Source organism: Sphaerodactylus townsendi, linkage group LG08 (assembly GCF_021028975.2).
Source record: "Sphaerodactylus townsendi isolate TG3544 linkage group LG08, MPM_Stown_v2.3, whole genome shotgun sequence".
Lineage (NCBI taxonomy): Eukaryota > Metazoa > Chordata > Lepidosauria > Squamata > Sphaerodactylidae > Sphaerodactylus > Sphaerodactylus townsendi.
This window is the reverse complement of record NC_059432.1, coordinates 85,803,067-85,818,897: the sequence shown is the minus strand read 5'-3', so window position 1 is coordinate 85,818,897 and position 15,831 is coordinate 85,803,067. Positions and strand designations below refer to the sequence as shown.

Below are 15,831 nucleotides of genomic sequence, written 5' to 3'. Positions count from 1 at the left end.
CCCGTGCCACCTCTCAACTTTCCCCGATGCATAACCCAGTTATATCTTTTTACTATCTCTGCTGGACACCACACCTTTCTGTAATTATAAATGCCTGCTTTCTGTCACTTCAAAGCCTTCTCAGCACTGGGAGTCTTTCTTCAAAGACTTTACACTGCTGAAGAACCTCTGTCATTGACAGGAGGTCCCTCTTTGAAGTTTTTTTTCCATGCCACTTATTGATTTTTACCTCTTTTTAACTGATGTTCAGATTAGAAAATATTTCACTATGTTTGAAAACGTGAATATCTTTATGTTGTCGCAGAGGCTACCTCTTTGAAGAAATAACAGCGCTGCAGCCATATCGCTGTATAAAGAGACTGGATATCACTGGTGGCTGTCAGATGTACCTATAAGCTTCTGCTTTTGGAAACTTGTGGAATGTTCCTTTGTCTTCCCTTTTTTTGGTATTGATGGAACCATGTGCTTGTCTGTGACAAGACTCTAAGCATATGAAAAATATAAAAATATAAGGGTATAAGGCTCCTGTACACATACCTACAAGGGAGTTGTGGGGAGATGCAGCGTTTTATGAATGTGGTATGTATTTGAATATTGACATAGGACCAATCACATTGGTCTTTTGTACCCAATCAGCAGTTAGTACCTTCAGTGCTGCACTCAGGAGACCATATTTTTGCACATACCAGGTTTTGTGAAATTCTACCCTTGGAAGAGGCTCTTGACGAATCACAGATCTAATATGTCCAGAGTTAAAATTTGTTTAATCAAGAACCCCTGGGATACTTTATTGTTCAAATATCAGCATGGTAATTAAGTTTCTCTATATGATATCTCCAAATATGCATCAGACTTACCAAATTGTTCTGTTATACTTTTCAATAGGCAGATTACAAATACCTACAATTGAAATGCTATACAGTAGGTCGGGTAAGAAATGAGCCCTTCTAGATAGTGGGCACAGTTCAGGTTGTGCTCACAGAGGATTCACACAGACCAACAGCTTTTCATTCTTCTAAGAAAACGTGTTAGAAAACTGTGGTGTAGTTGAAAAGGAAGCTCACACCAGAATAGCCCCATTAGGTCAAGGAGGGCTGTTGTTTAAGGCTTTGCTTCAATTTTGTTTTTTAGATTTGTAGAAGGTTCTACAAATCCAGGTCCCATTTTCATTGTTTATTGAATGCCCCATCCTGTTGATTGTATTGATTCAGGTTGTGTAATTCATCTTGGGTCCCAGTGAGAAAGGTGGACTGTAAATAACATGAATACAAATAAAATACTATGCAGGGTTATTCCATCTTAAATTAGGATTGCACTGTGTCATACAGTGATTTTTCCATTAATTATTTATTTTATTGGCTTCATTTATACCTTGCCATTTATACCCTGCTTTCTCCTTGATAAAGCCTTGCTATTACCCAGGAATGCACAAATACCCACCAGTTCAGCTCACTGCATGTTCACTAGTTGCTGAGAATAAAAAAATCTGGTCTCTCAGTTTACCATTGGTTCAGCAGCTGTTTACAGCTGATCAGCATAAGCTGAACTGGCCCAGTGATTGGTTCTCATCTGATTGCCACCTCAGCCATCAAACACGCTTCCACTGAAATTCACAGTATCCCTACTGTTAACCAGGACAGAAGGTTGGTGGAGCCCAGTGTAAGCAAAGAAGAACTCTAGGAAAGTTGGGGGATGCCAGCTTGCTGCATTTTTTCTCCAACTTTTGTCATACTTATCTTTATGCTTAAGAATCCCTTTCCTCTGCTAGCCAGAGTTGGAAAACATTGTGTTTCCCCAAGGGATGGGGAAGAGCTATGGCTTGGTGGCAAAGCACAAGGATAATTGTGTACTATGTATCTCATGACAGGCATACACCAAGCCTGGCTAAGCCTTTTATCTCTAAATCTCTTCCTAAATTGTGTCACTCAGGCCCATTCCTAAACTGTTGAATGTGTGTATATGATAGAATGGGGCAGGTGCATGGAATGGAGAAAACATCGTCTTGAAATAAACTTTCATTTCCTTTTCCAGGAACTGAAATTATTAGTGATTATTTATCGTTCATGCAGAATGCAACTTTTTTTAAAAAAAATGTGCTGTATTTACAGTTTATGTTTGTCTATATCAACCTATCTTTAGTTGTCCATCAATCTCTCCAGCAGGCTTTTTCTTATGTTCTTTGTCTCCAGGGCAATGAAATGTGATTAGAAGTCACAGATCTGCTTCACAAACTGCAGCACTTTCCTTTGATCCAAGCCAGCAGAGGACAGTTCCATTATTAGCAGAACAGAGCTGCAAGATCAAACTTTCTAGTCACTACATGTGGAAAGTACTGGCAAGTCTCAGATGATTTATGGCGACCCAGTAGGGTTTTCAAGGCAAGAGACTAACAGTGGTTGTTGCCTTTTTAGCACAGCAGCGATAATATTCCTTGGTGGTTTCCCATCCAAGTACTAATCAGGGTTTACGCTGCTTAGCCCCCAATATCTGACAAGATCAGGGTAGCATGGGCAAGTTACAAAGGGCCAAACATCATTTTATAAATGTGCTTTCATTATAAAGCACATTATGAATACCAGTACCAATACTTATGCTGAAGGAAAAAAGTCAGTATAGCACAGTGGTGGTGAACCTATGGCATGGGTGCCAGAGGTGGCACTCAGAGCCCTCTCTGTGGGCACGTGCAAACAGAGTCACCTCCCTCTGCCCAGATCTAGACTGGCCTGGTCCGCTGGGCTCGATTATTAAAATTAAACCTAAGACCTAGTTTTGAAGAAGCAGTGTAGGTAACTAAACCCCACTGATTTTCATGGAAGAACTAAAGTGTGATCCTTTACCTGGGAGTAAGCTCGGTTGTTGGCAATGGGGCTTGCTTCTGAGTAAACCCTCCTAGGGTCATGATTCATCTGTTGGGAGAGTTGCACGGTTGCTTCAAAGCCAAGCCACTGACTACCACTAAGCTTACTCCCGAGTAGCGCACGCCATGGAGCCAACCATTTTTCCTAAACTAAAACCTCAGTATTCAGGTTAAATTGCCTTGTTGGCACTTTGCGATAAATAAGTGGGTTTTGGGTTGCAATTTGGGCACTCGGTCTCGAAAAGGTTCGCTATCGCTGGTATAGCATCGCTGATGTTCAGACTGTGTCCATTGTAGGATCAGTCTGTAAACTTACAGGGCCTGCACATATCTAAAAGTTTTCCTCTTTGTTTTTCCCCTCTAAGTGTTAAAAGAAAGTTCTGCTGACATCCCAATAGTATGAAGAAAAATAAGTGAATATTGTTTGCATAAATTTCTGTATTTCAAAGGCTACTACATCAAAGCAAATAAGATGACTAATGACAAAGGAAACAACTTTAGTTCTCTGTTTCGTTGCCTCTTAAAGCTACTTTTTGCAATGTGCAAAGTTAGGATGGATTTATGCAAATGTGCCCCCCCAAAGTGTTTACTGGCACATGGCAATGCAGGCACTGTGTGATAAGCAATCAGCATTCTGTTAATAAGAAATCATCTTCAGATGTGGAAAAACCAGGAGCAATCCCTGATTCAGTCATAAAAGTCACAGGCAACTGTGGTCAGTCTCACTAACCTTACAGTTCTGAGGGGAAAAAAGAGCTTTAGACAATCATGATATTTTAGCCATGAACACATCACTCTCTTTACCCATGATATGAACCAGGCTTCAGTTCATCTTTCCATCTTGTCTGGCACACTTAAAATCACAGATTACAATCATAGAATCATAGAGCTGGAAAAGACCACAAGGGTCATCCAGTCCAACCCCCTGCCATGCAAAAACACACAATCAAAGCACTTCCAACGAGTGGCCATTCAGCTTCTCTAAAGCAGGAGACTCCACTATCCTCCAAGGCAGTGTATTCCACTGTCAAACAGCCCTTACCATCAGGAAGTTCTTCCTAATGTTTAGGTGGAATCTCTTTTTCGGCACTTTGAATCCATTATTCCTTGTTCTAGTCTCTGGAGCAGCAGAAAACAAACTTACTCCAATTAAGCAATGCCTGAGTAAGTCTAAGGCAGACTATCTTCTGCTTTCATTTTGTAAAGCAGCATATATGTGCATATATGTACACCATCCCCCCTTTAAAAAAACAAACAACAACAAAGGTAAACAATTTAAAAACAATGCAAAACTGCTCTTGAGATGCCAATCAGCACTATCTAGTTTTTTCCCCAAATGAAACTGGAAGATTTTTTTAAAAAAACTCCAGAGTTAGCTTTTAAAAGCTTTCCCCAGGAAAAAGAAAGGCATGCTTAACCAAATGTAGATATTTCTGAACCACTTTTACCATTCTACAGATGTTACCACACATCTTTCCTTGAGATAACAATGTATTGTAATTTGCACTGAACCCTTTAAGATTCAGCAGAAAAGATATAATAAACACAGGCAGTTTCTTCATCGTTGGTGCAGAAACAGGGAAGGGGAGATTTTTAATTTCTCCTTTGCGTTTCTCACATTATTTGCAGACAAAAGGCTTGAATGTAAAATATATATATATTTTTCCTTCTGAGAGTGACAATTTGAAATAAAGTTCAGAAGCAGGACTGATATTTCTGAAGGCTGGATAAAACAGCAGGAGCTGCTGCAATAGGAACCTTACAATAGCACTGCGATACTTTTAACATATTTCCCATTTCTCTGGGAGCTATTTAGTCATTTGAACTACTTATTTATATAGTAACAGGAAGGAAGACATAAAAGTGGTAGTGTGCTTGGTTCTTAACTAGGAATCGTAACAGTCTAGCTAAATTCAAGGCACAAGAGCTGCAGAAGAATATGAGAAACACTCAATAATAACTGAAACTCATCTGAGAATACAAGACATCTGGAAATTTTAATTGTGCCCATTCTGTTTGTTTGCATATTTATTTATTTGCCCATCCATCATGAAGTTCTGATGGTCTGAGATGAATAACAGTACACTTTTTTTTTCTTTAATACATACCGGTAATTCATTTTCAGTACAATTATGCAGCTAATTCTCTGTCTTCCTTGTGACTTGGAATCTAAAATTAGGAATTTTTTAAAAAGTCTTAACGTTTCCAAGTTATGTTCCAGTTTGGGTCTGGTAAAGTATTGACTGGTTCACGTATGGAAATGATTCTGTCCCAGTGTTGCTCAAGTGTGGGACTGTAGAGAAACACAGAATGTTTCTCCTAGTTTCATGTGGCTCTTCAAAACACAAGCGTCGTCCCTTAAATGTCATTCAGAATGCCTCCCAAAATGCCGTTACATAATCATGAGAGCTACTCCACTGGGTGAGGGGGATCACCAAAGTCCTTATAATTGAACTTCTCTGCTGAATTTGATCTGTCATGATCGTCAACAATGGATCTAATTGCAGTCTTCATTGGGCCACTCCCCACTTACCTCGTCTGAGTGCAACCCCACAGCGACCCCTCGTAGAAAAGCCTCCGTGGCTTTTGACAACGGAGACATTTGTTCCCCACTCATTTTCCATTCAGGAAATAGTGTGGGGTTCCACATCAAGAGTCAAAGAGGCAATCAAGCGTTCTGATTGGCTGGCACATGTGTGCATCATTTACACGTGGGAGTTGCAGCCAAAATGGGCGAAGGCGGGAGAGCTCCATTTTGATTGGGGCTGACCCGAAAAGTTCGTTTGGATAAGCTGAATGCATTGTTTTAAAAGGCACGTCTGCACATGCTGACGTCCCTACCTGTTGCAAATTGCTTGGGCAGCAGAAAAATGAAAGTAACATACTCCGGTTTCGGTTTACACCGCCGACAACCCCTGTGCTCCAGCAGCACTTTGCCAAAACTGCTGCAAAACGAAGAGGTGGAGCTCTCGAGCAAAAAGAGCAAAAAAAAAAGAGCAATGTTAGGCACGTCTTGTTGTGCACCACGTCTCAATTTCCAAGCACTTTCTGACGGGGAATAACCTCCTAAACAAAATGAAACGGTTCCCTTGTTTCCCTGATTGGCGGAAGCTGCGGATGTCAGAAGCCCGAAATAACAGCCGCACGCGTAAACAGCCGAGGTTCCCCACCCCCCTGCGGCACCTGCGGGGTTTTTGAAAATGTTGCTCTTTTCAGAGGAGCTAATTTGCCGCGCAACAAGGAGGTGGGAGAGCGGCAAATTAAGGGCAGCTGCGCAGTGGGCGCTGGTGACGTGGGGAACGTCCATCCTCCTCGTGTCTTTTAAAGAGGTGACCCCGCGGCTTATGGTGAGTGGGGAGTGGCCCATTGCTGCCTCTATTGTGTCGTATCTATTACCTATTCATTTCTTTTAGTGTTGGCATGAACTACTGATTATGCATCCTGGAGACAGCCACTGATCTCTGAGGTCAGTGTTTGGTGCACTGCACTCCCTCTGCTCCTGTGACAGAATAGCCCACTGACCTGCAGACCTTGTTTTGTCTTTCACCAACCAAGGTGCCACAAACCTGGTTTCCCCAACCCCCAGAGGGGCTTTTCTCTCCATCTTTCACATCACTCACTGCCAGCACCCAGCCTTTATAAGCACTACCCACTGAAAGACCAGGGCTCCCAGCTTGCCTTCTGTACGTTGCTGCTCTGAGGCCTCACTTCACACCTCAATATCCAGCATCTGGTTACCACGAGAATAAGAAAAGTTGTTTTTATACCCTTCCCCTCCCCACAACAGACACCTTGTGAGGTAGATGGGGCTGAGAGAACTGTGACCGGCCCAAGGTCACCCAGCAGGCTTCATGAGTAGGAGTGGGGAATCAAACCTGGTTCCCCAGATTAGACTCTGCTGCTCTTAACCACTACACCATGAGACCAGTTTGCTGCACTTGTGCACCACTGGAGAGGTAGACACTTGACAGTTAACTGCCTCTTTCATTCTCCTGGCGGTCCTTTTAAAATAGCATATTTAAAACAGTGGAGAAAACCGCTATCTGCATGAAAAAGTTATAAGAACATTTATTAAAAAGACAATGCCCACATGCATGCTGTCAGTACAGCAACAGACTGAGGAAGAAACCTAAACACACCATTCTTCTGTCCATCTCTTGGTATGAGCCCTGGTGGATGTTAATCTGAGGCTGGCTTTTTAACTCAAAAAGTTACAGTGATTCTTAATGGGTGGTACTTACCTTGGGGTCTCTACTCAGGTCTGTAGTTTTCCACATGGCAATGGCCACCTTTTGCAGGATCCTGGTGTGAGCTTTTTATGCCTTGATGGAATCAGTACAAAGTCTCCTTCTGAGGGAGAGGGGTCAAAGTAGCCTCTCCTGACATCTCCAGGAAGAGACACTTCTAGCCTTTAAAACCTCCAAGCTCTCTCTTCCCTCTTCACCTCTCAAGCTGGAGGAGGGAAGATTGTATCTGGCCTGACCTTCCATTTGCATTTCTAAAGTCTTCTTAGCTGAGGTGAGACTGGAAAGCGATTGAATGTTCTTTCCCCTCCTGCCCATTCTCTTCCAAGAGAGAAAGAAAACTTTTTTTAAAAAACTGAAATTGCTCCATTCAAATCCCCAAGTAAAAAAAAAAATATTTCTCTACAATCCCCAATAAAAATACACAACTTCAAGGGATGCTGTAAGACTGGAGTGTTTATTTGACTAAACACATATGAAATGTCCTGTCAAATAGCGATGAAAAAAGTATGCACAGATACATACATACCTAAATGGAAAGAATTGTCAAAAATACATTCAAGATGGTTGAATCCCATTGAAATGTTCCAAAAGGGGAAGGCTGATTTCCTTTGCCATTTCCTATTCTGGTCTTGGAGTCTCCTGTTCCTGAGGAGCAGCATGAGGGAGTGTTTTGGTAAGCCTTCATGAAACAGGCAAATAGTTTAAAAGTGCATAGACATCCTCAAAAATCAGTGAAAATACTAAATTAAAATGAGTAATAACCTCTTCCCAGTACAGAATGACTTAAACATCTGCTGAACAGGCTAGCTTTCCTCCATATTCCAAATTAAGCTGACATGTGTGAAGATGGACTTTATTAATTGCTATGTGAATTGCACAAATAATTAAATGTGTTCTCTTTCTTGCTCTGGTCCCCTGTGAAGCTGCCCAATTGGGTTTACTAGTTTTGGCAGCTAATGCTGACTCCAAGATCAACACATTCACACACCACTCCTTGACTTTTCCTCACCTGCACCAAATTTGAGCAAAGAGATGTTGCATATCAACCCCCCCCCCCCCCCACACACACACACACTATACAGCATAAAGGTTCAATCACTGATGTGTAGCACTGTGGGATTAACACTCTCCAGCACTCTGGGACGTCATCAGCACATGGTTTGGGGCCTCTTTTCATCAAGGCACTTGTCAGTCTAAATTATTATCCTTGCACGAATCCTGCCATCCCCAGTTAGGGTCTCATCTGTTCCGCAGGATCAGACCAAGTTGAAGAATGCAGTCCAGAGGTGGGATGCGGCCTATTCACACCTATTCGGTAGAACCGGTTACTAAAATTTTCTCAGTTCGGAGAACCAGTTATTAATGATTAACTCCACTAGGGACAAGGGGGTAATCTCTGTCCCTGGGTACAACAAATCTCGTCAAGTGGGGGATGCAAAATCGCCCCCCTGCCCCCCATGGCACCCCCCATGTGTGCATGAACTATATGAAATAATATAATATATAGTAATTCTAATTTTTTTGTTCATTGGTATAAAGGTTGGGAGAGTATTATAGGTAAAGATTTTTCATTTTCTTTTTCCCCCTTGAAATTTATATTGGAAAGAGAGGAGTTTACTCTTTTAGATTAAGGATTTTGGATCTCTCCCTCTGTTAGTTTTCTTTCAAGTAGAATAGATAAAGTAGTTACAGGAATCTGAAGGGGAAGTAGAAAGTAGGGAGGGAGGGAAATATGGGAAGGAGGGAGGCAATATAGGATGTTTTAGTTGGGGGGGTTGAGAGAGATAGACAATTAGATATGTTTGTAATATGTTAACAATTGTAAACAGTTTTTGGTTTCTCTCATGTTATTATTTAAAATCAATCAATATAATTATATAAAAAAGAAATAATACACTACCATATGGTATATTGCTTTTTTAATACTTTAAACAGTCATTATTTGAATATAGAGGCGGGGCGAAGGGGAACTGCACCTGGGGCGCATGCGCCCTGTGTCCTTGCCACAGCCCCGCCCAGGAATGCCCCACCCCCGGAATGCCTGGCCATGCCCCCGTCATGCCCCACCCAGCCCCATTGGCGCTACACCATTGTTTGAATCCCACCACCATTGGAACCTGTTACTAAAATTTTTGAATCCCACCACTGATCCAGTCCTCTAATAACAAAAAGTGTGAGGAAGAAAAGATCATTTATCTCAGTCAATCAAATAGAAACCCCTAAAATTCCTGCTCAACCCCAAAGCAATTCACTACTCTCACATGGTTGTCACAGGGAGTTAAAATTGGGGAGCTACACAGCAAAAAAGAAAAACACACCAATTGAGGAAGAAACAGCTCCGAATAGCCTCCCAATGCCAGTTCATGGGAAGCACTAACTGAGGTAGCCCTTCCTTTCCCCACAACCCTAATGTGTAGTGCCTTGAGTTCTGCTAGTGTAAGCATACAGGTGCAAAACTATCCCTGCCAGAATCTGGGCAGAAGCATGCGTGCATAGGGTATTATCAAAATACACACAACCTCAGCTTGTGGGTTTTGTGCAGCAGAACTTGGAATACATCTTGCAAAACAATTTAAAACAAATTTTCTGCTAACTTTTCACTTTGCATAACATATATCAACCTGAAACTTAGTAATCCAACAAAACCATGATCTTATTCAAGTTTAACTTACCCCTTTCCACAGCTTGCCTACCTCAAGTCCATTTCTTTCCTCTTACAGGTGGGCCAGTAAGTCTCCACGTGAAGTCTTGGTACACAAGCTTCAAAAACTGCAGGTCCCAAGAGAACTCCCACCAAATAAACACAGCCCTGAAACAACAAGTTACAAAATTTCCAATTCAGAACAAAAGTCTTCCTCTCTTACCAGTTCCCATACAAACATCACTGTTATCATAAATAAGGTGATAAGAGCCTATAATTAAATTTCAAGCTCCCAGATGGGCAAACTTGCTTCCTTCTTCTGCTTTCTACACATTCTGCACCCTTCTGCCTCTAGAGGCTCCACTTCTTCTGGGCTCATTCTATTTGTATGTAGGGGTTACAAACATAGACAAAAATACTGCTGAAACAGCTTGGTAGGGGTTTTTAAATGCAGCATTTATTCATTTTCTAGCAGTGAAGGTCATTGTTCAAACAAATACAACAGGCCATAGAAAACTGTTGGTGGGTTAATGGTGCCCTCCTCCCACCAAGAGGGCCAACCCCTCCTGCCTTTCCTTCCTCCTTGGCCCTGCCTCACAACCTCCCAGCTCATCCTCATCCTCTTCCTGGATGTCTGCACTGGCACCCAAGGGTTAATGGTCTGTTAAAGGGGGCAGTCCCTCCTGCCTTTCCTCCTTCCTCGGCAGGTTGTCATCAGCACCCTCCTCCTCTTCCTAGATGCCTGCATTGCCATGCAACAGTTAACAGCATGGCTGCGGCTCCCAGGAGTTGTGACCCTCCCAAAGGGAGCAGCCATTGCCTGTGCCTACTCTTTCTCAGGCAGCTGCAAATGGTGCAGTGACTGTAATTACTCAACAGTGGGGGAGAAGGGCAAGCCCATGAGAGAATGGGTAGCCACCACATTCTGCCATTTTGTTTGTGTTTTTTACCTGTTCTGTGTAAGCCCTGCACCCATGCCGTGTGTGCATAGCAACTGGCTGGAAGTGAGTTCTCACCACCATGGCTAGCCTTTTATATAATAGGATATGCCTAGTGAATGATTGACCAATCTAAAAATTGCCTACCAAGTAGAGCAGTAGTATAACACAGAGAAGAGAAAACAGAACTTGAGGAGGCCTTCTATCAGGGACGTAGGTATAGATTTTTTATGGGGGGGTTCAGGGGTGGGGCCATGCCCCCACCCGCTCCTGGGGGCATAGCCATGCCTTCCCAAGCCCTGCTCTGGCCTCAGTGCTTATAAAAGTAGCTCTCTGAGGCCGGGGACAGCAGACTCACCTGCCCCACCCTTCCCCACCCCCGCACCAGCTGGGCTCATAGCAGGCAGCCAGCAGCCCCTTCTGCCCTGCCCTCCCCTCTAGGCAGAGGTGTAGCTAGGGAAAATGAAGCCTGGTGCAAAATCTGAGTTTTGTGCCCCCCCCGGGTGGCCGCTGTGATGCTGGAATCCACCCCCAAACAGCATAACTTTCAATGGTGTTTAAACTAAGAAGAATCTGGGGAAACTGGGGGGTGCCTGCTGTCATGGGTGCAATTGGTCCAATCACCAACTCCCTGGTGGCGACTACAGCACCAAATGGGTGCAATTGTTAAGCTAGCAGCACCAAAATTTCAGGGTATCTTTAGCAGACTCTCCTAATGATATCACCCAGGTTTGGTGAAGTTTGGTTCAGGAGGGTCCAAAGTTATGTCCCCTCAAAAGTGTAGCCCCATTTTCTATTAGCTCCCATTGGAAACAATGGAGGATGGGCCACCACATTTGGGAGTCCATAGCTTTGGACCTCCTGGACCAAACTTCACAAAACCTAGGTTGTATCAGTAAGAGACTCTCCTGATGATACTACCCAGGTTTGGTGAAGTTTGGTTCAAGGGGTCCAAAGTTATGTACCCTCAAAGGTGTAGCCCCCATCTTCTATTAGCTCCCATTGGAAACAATGTGGGATGGGGCACCCCCTTTGGGAGTCCATAACTTTGGACCCCCCAAACCAAACGTAATCAAACCTGGGTAGTATCATCAGGAGAGTCTCAAAAAAAATCCCAGAAATTTTGGTGCTGCTAGCCTAAAAACTGCACCCCCTGCAGGCCAAAAACAAAAAACCACTTAAGATATCAAAAAACCACAAACAAGGGGCGGAGCTTCAGACATGTAATGGGGGGGTTGAACCCAAGAGCCCCCCATTACCTACGTCCTTGCCTTCTATGAACACAAAAGTGTAAAAAGCCAATAGTGCTGTACTGCCTTTTAAGGCCAATTTCGCATGGTACAAATATAATGGGTTGACAAAGGGAAATATCCCAGGCTGATTTTTCATGGTCAAAATGCCCCATTGTTAGCACAGAGAATACTCCAGTGCAGTCAGGAGTTCTTCATGGCTCCCGGTGCTGCAGCATGTCTGCCACATTGTTGCCTGGTGCCACCCCACAGCATTGGCTTTGCTCTGTAAATAAAAAAACCTGCCAAATTGGAGGTTCTTTTGAAAAGCCCCTTTGTTGCTCTGGTGGCTTCTGCTGATGAGAAAAACTCCACGGCAGCAGAACCAGGGCCATTTTTCCTGTCTCGCTGCTCTGCCCTGCCCAACCAATCAACAAGTGCTGAGAATGGGAACCCTTCCATATGGGGGATGGGGCACCCCCTTTGGGAATTCATAACTTTGGACCCCCTGGACCAAACCTGGGTGTTATCATCAGGGGAGTCTCCCCCAAAAACCCTGAAAGTTTGGTGCTGGTATCCTAAAAACTGCGCCCCCTGAAGGCCAAAAGCCGAAAAAACACTAAAAAATACAAAAAACACAAATGGGGGGACATGTAATGGGGGGGTTGAACCCGAGAACCCCCCCCCTTACCTGCGTCCTTGCCACCAAGTGAAGAACAAAGACAGAATAAAATAGACCTGGATTCAAAAATAACAGATGTAACTCATTATTATTATGCTGTATGGAATGGACCATAGAAAGCAGCTTGCCGAACAGTACGGCAAAGAAACAGCTTTCTCTTAATCACTAGTGGACAAGTTGTGAGCAAAGTACTTGGTGTTTGAGAATCCCTAGTTACAAGCATGCCCCTCTTGTCGTCATGAAATGTTGCATGGAATGTAAGGGATCTGCTTAGTATCATGTAGAGCTGTCTACTCTAAGGCCCCTTTGATGGGAGTTCTTTAGGCAACTTTGGCCAATAGATGTCTTCTTTAAGTTTTCAAATCGTAAGGATAAAATGCCATCCTCTCACAGTTAATGAAACTTAAACAGGCTTTTCCAAAACCTGTTTTGATTTGCTTTTGTTGCTTTGTTGTTTTTATCATTAGGTACATTTGAAATCTTTCAAAACAATCTGAGTGCTTTCAGAATCCTGAGTGGGTTTGAACGCCTGTATGAAAGGCACCCCAGAGTATCTTCTGAGTATCTTATTTCATTAGAATAACTTTTTAGGACACAGTCAGAACAGTAAGTGCTGACACACACCACTACTACACTCATATTTTGCAAATCAAGATCCAGAGGATTTATTTTAAAGTGCCTCTTCATTAGATATTTTTTGTCCAGAATGCAGTTCTCAGTGAGTGAATTACTGTTTTTGTTGGATTGCACCTGTAATGCAATTTGAATATAGAAGTTTCTCCTCAGGCAAAACATCTGAGGGATTTTGAGGGAACTCAAAAGAATTTAGGGAAGACTAAACAAAAATCTCAGTTGAGGGATGTGGGGTTGCACATCCATATTTTTAACATATTCATTTGTTAAAGATGAGGGGGTGTTTTGAACATGGCCTGTTGACACTGTTCTTTGGAAAATGTTTAAACTATTAATTTTATTCCACCAGGAAATAAAAGTCTGAACATGAGAAAATGCCCTGCATATGGCATTTTTCTTTCTGCCAATATCACCATTAATTTCAAGAAATGAGAGTATGCTGTGGCCTTTTCTCCTTGCTTTCTATTCTTTTTCACCCCCCTTTTAAAACTATTATCTTTGTGGGATTAATGATTCCGTAGGGTCAGTGTCTGAACATATTATACTCCAATTTAATTTTGCTGCATCACAAAAATGCTTGTTCAGTAATGTTTCTAAACACACAGGCTGGATAAAGTATTTCCATCAATAAGCTAATTATGCCCATCCAATTTTAAGTTTCACTCTTTCATGAGAGCTTGGATTAAGTCTCTTTTACTATGTCAGCTTTTATACAATACAGTCATTAAATTCAGCCATAAGCCTAGATGCAAATGCAGCTAAAATGATGTTGAAAAGCAAAATAAGACCATAACAATATAAGAGCCTGCTAGATCAGACCCAGAGTCGTTTAGTAACTTTCTTTCCAGCTGGTACCTCAAGAAGAACCACAAACAGGGCTTAAAGACAACATTCTTCCCTTGTATCTGATACTCATAGGCAACTTATTTGCATAGCGAAATAAACAAGCCATGTATTTGGCCCTGTACAGAAATTATCTGTCGTGCTGGCATGGAAAAGTAAAAGCATGAGGACAGTCTGCCTCCAGCCAGTATAAAGTTATAGGACTGGACCTTAGAAGAGTTGGTTTAGTACTGACTCCTGTTCACCTAAGTAAACAATAACTGTGAACTCTGGTGAGATCCGAGGTTAAGCTGAATGGACGGCTAGGTAGGGTCGCCAACCACCAAGGTGGGGCCTGAAGATCTTTTAGAATTACAAGTGATCTCCAGATTACAGAGATCAATGCCGTTTGGAGAAAATGGTCGGCTTGGTGAGTAGACTGGCATTATACTTCGCTGAGTACCATTCTTCAAACTCTGCCCTCTCCCCTCCCCCCCCCAGTCTCCAACCTGAAATCTCCAGGCTTTTCCAAATCCCGAGTTCGCAATCCTGGAGTGAGGACAGATTAATGGCTTCAGTGCGGAAGCAGGGCCTTGCACCCAGAACCATGGCAGGGCACTTGGTAGATCTCTCTTTCTTCAATAAGGTTTATGGTTTCCCTGACCATGCATTTCCTTCAGTGCTTGCTTGGCCATGGAGATTTGGAAGAGGGGCTCCTGACCCCAACAGACCAATCACATTCGCTGTCCTGAGACAGCTGGTACGATGGGTGCCCAGAGTGTGCTGGTCACCCTTTCAGACCTCGCTGTTCGAGAGCACCTTTACCCTGGCCTTTTTTGAAGTGCTCAGGACCAGGAGTTGGTGATTGGACCAAAAGTCTGCAAGACGTCTCCCAATAAATTTGAGTTGTCTGGGAAGATGCTTAAACAGTAACTATTTCAAAAAGACATTCCACTTTTGTTCGACTTAAGTCAGCTCTATATCTCCAGATGTTTCAATGTCATTGCACACAGCACATCAAACCTTGGAGAAGTTTGTTCATTTGGTAGTAGGGTCTCAAAAGGATATTGTGATAAGATTTTAGTTAGGTTGCAGTCATTCACAAAAATAATAATCAACTTGATCATGGGATTCAAGAGGCTGATCCATTGTGAACTACATCCAAAATCTTCCACCCCTATAAGAGAGAAGGTGTGTGTATATGAGAGGGAGGATAGCTTTCATGCTTTGCACAAGCATAATACTGTCTTCATCTCTGGAAAATTAAGGGACAGTAACAATAGTATTCAGTATGGTTCAATTAACATCAACTGCTACTAGTTGATGGTTTGGATCCCAAGAATTTAAGCAAATTCTGCTCATAGAATGGACTTTTGACACCACATCTTTACACAACAGCACCCTGCACTCCTCAAAAAGGTTCCACGCTAGCAGGAACTGTGTGGGATGTAACATGACATCCTGTTGTAAGGGGGAATCAGCGGACCCTGTGCAGTGGTGGGATTCAGCACGTTCACACCACTTTGGCAGAACTGGTTGTTAAAATGGTGCTTGTAAACAACCGGTTGTTAAATTATTTGAATCCCACCACTGACCCTGTCACTCTCATGAGTTGAATTACCAATTGGTTTATACAATATAGGCCTGGATTCAACCAAGTGTTAGTACAATTAAACTGATTATAAATTAACATGTGTGGATCAATCGTTGCAAGTAAAGGTCTGCAACAATAAATTTCCACATATTGAAAGTAAGATTGTGGCAAAAATAGATGTTATCATG

General features: G+C 42.7%; 1 long non-coding RNA gene across 1 annotated transcript in view; it reads right to left on the bottom strand.

Annotated features, from left to right (window-relative positions):
- Nucleotides 1–7,608: 7,608 nt before the first annotated feature.
- Nucleotides 7,609–15,831, bottom strand: part of LOC125438090 — a 33,342-nt gene continuing 25,119 nt past the window's right edge. Inside the window, exons 2-3 of the long non-coding RNA XR_007245291.1 lie at nt 9,777–9,913; nt 7,609–7,749 (exon numbers count right to left, since the gene is read on the bottom strand). This is a non-coding gene — a long non-coding RNA (uncharacterized LOC125438090). The remainder of the gene's footprint in view (nt 7,750–9,776; nt 9,914–15,831) is intronic.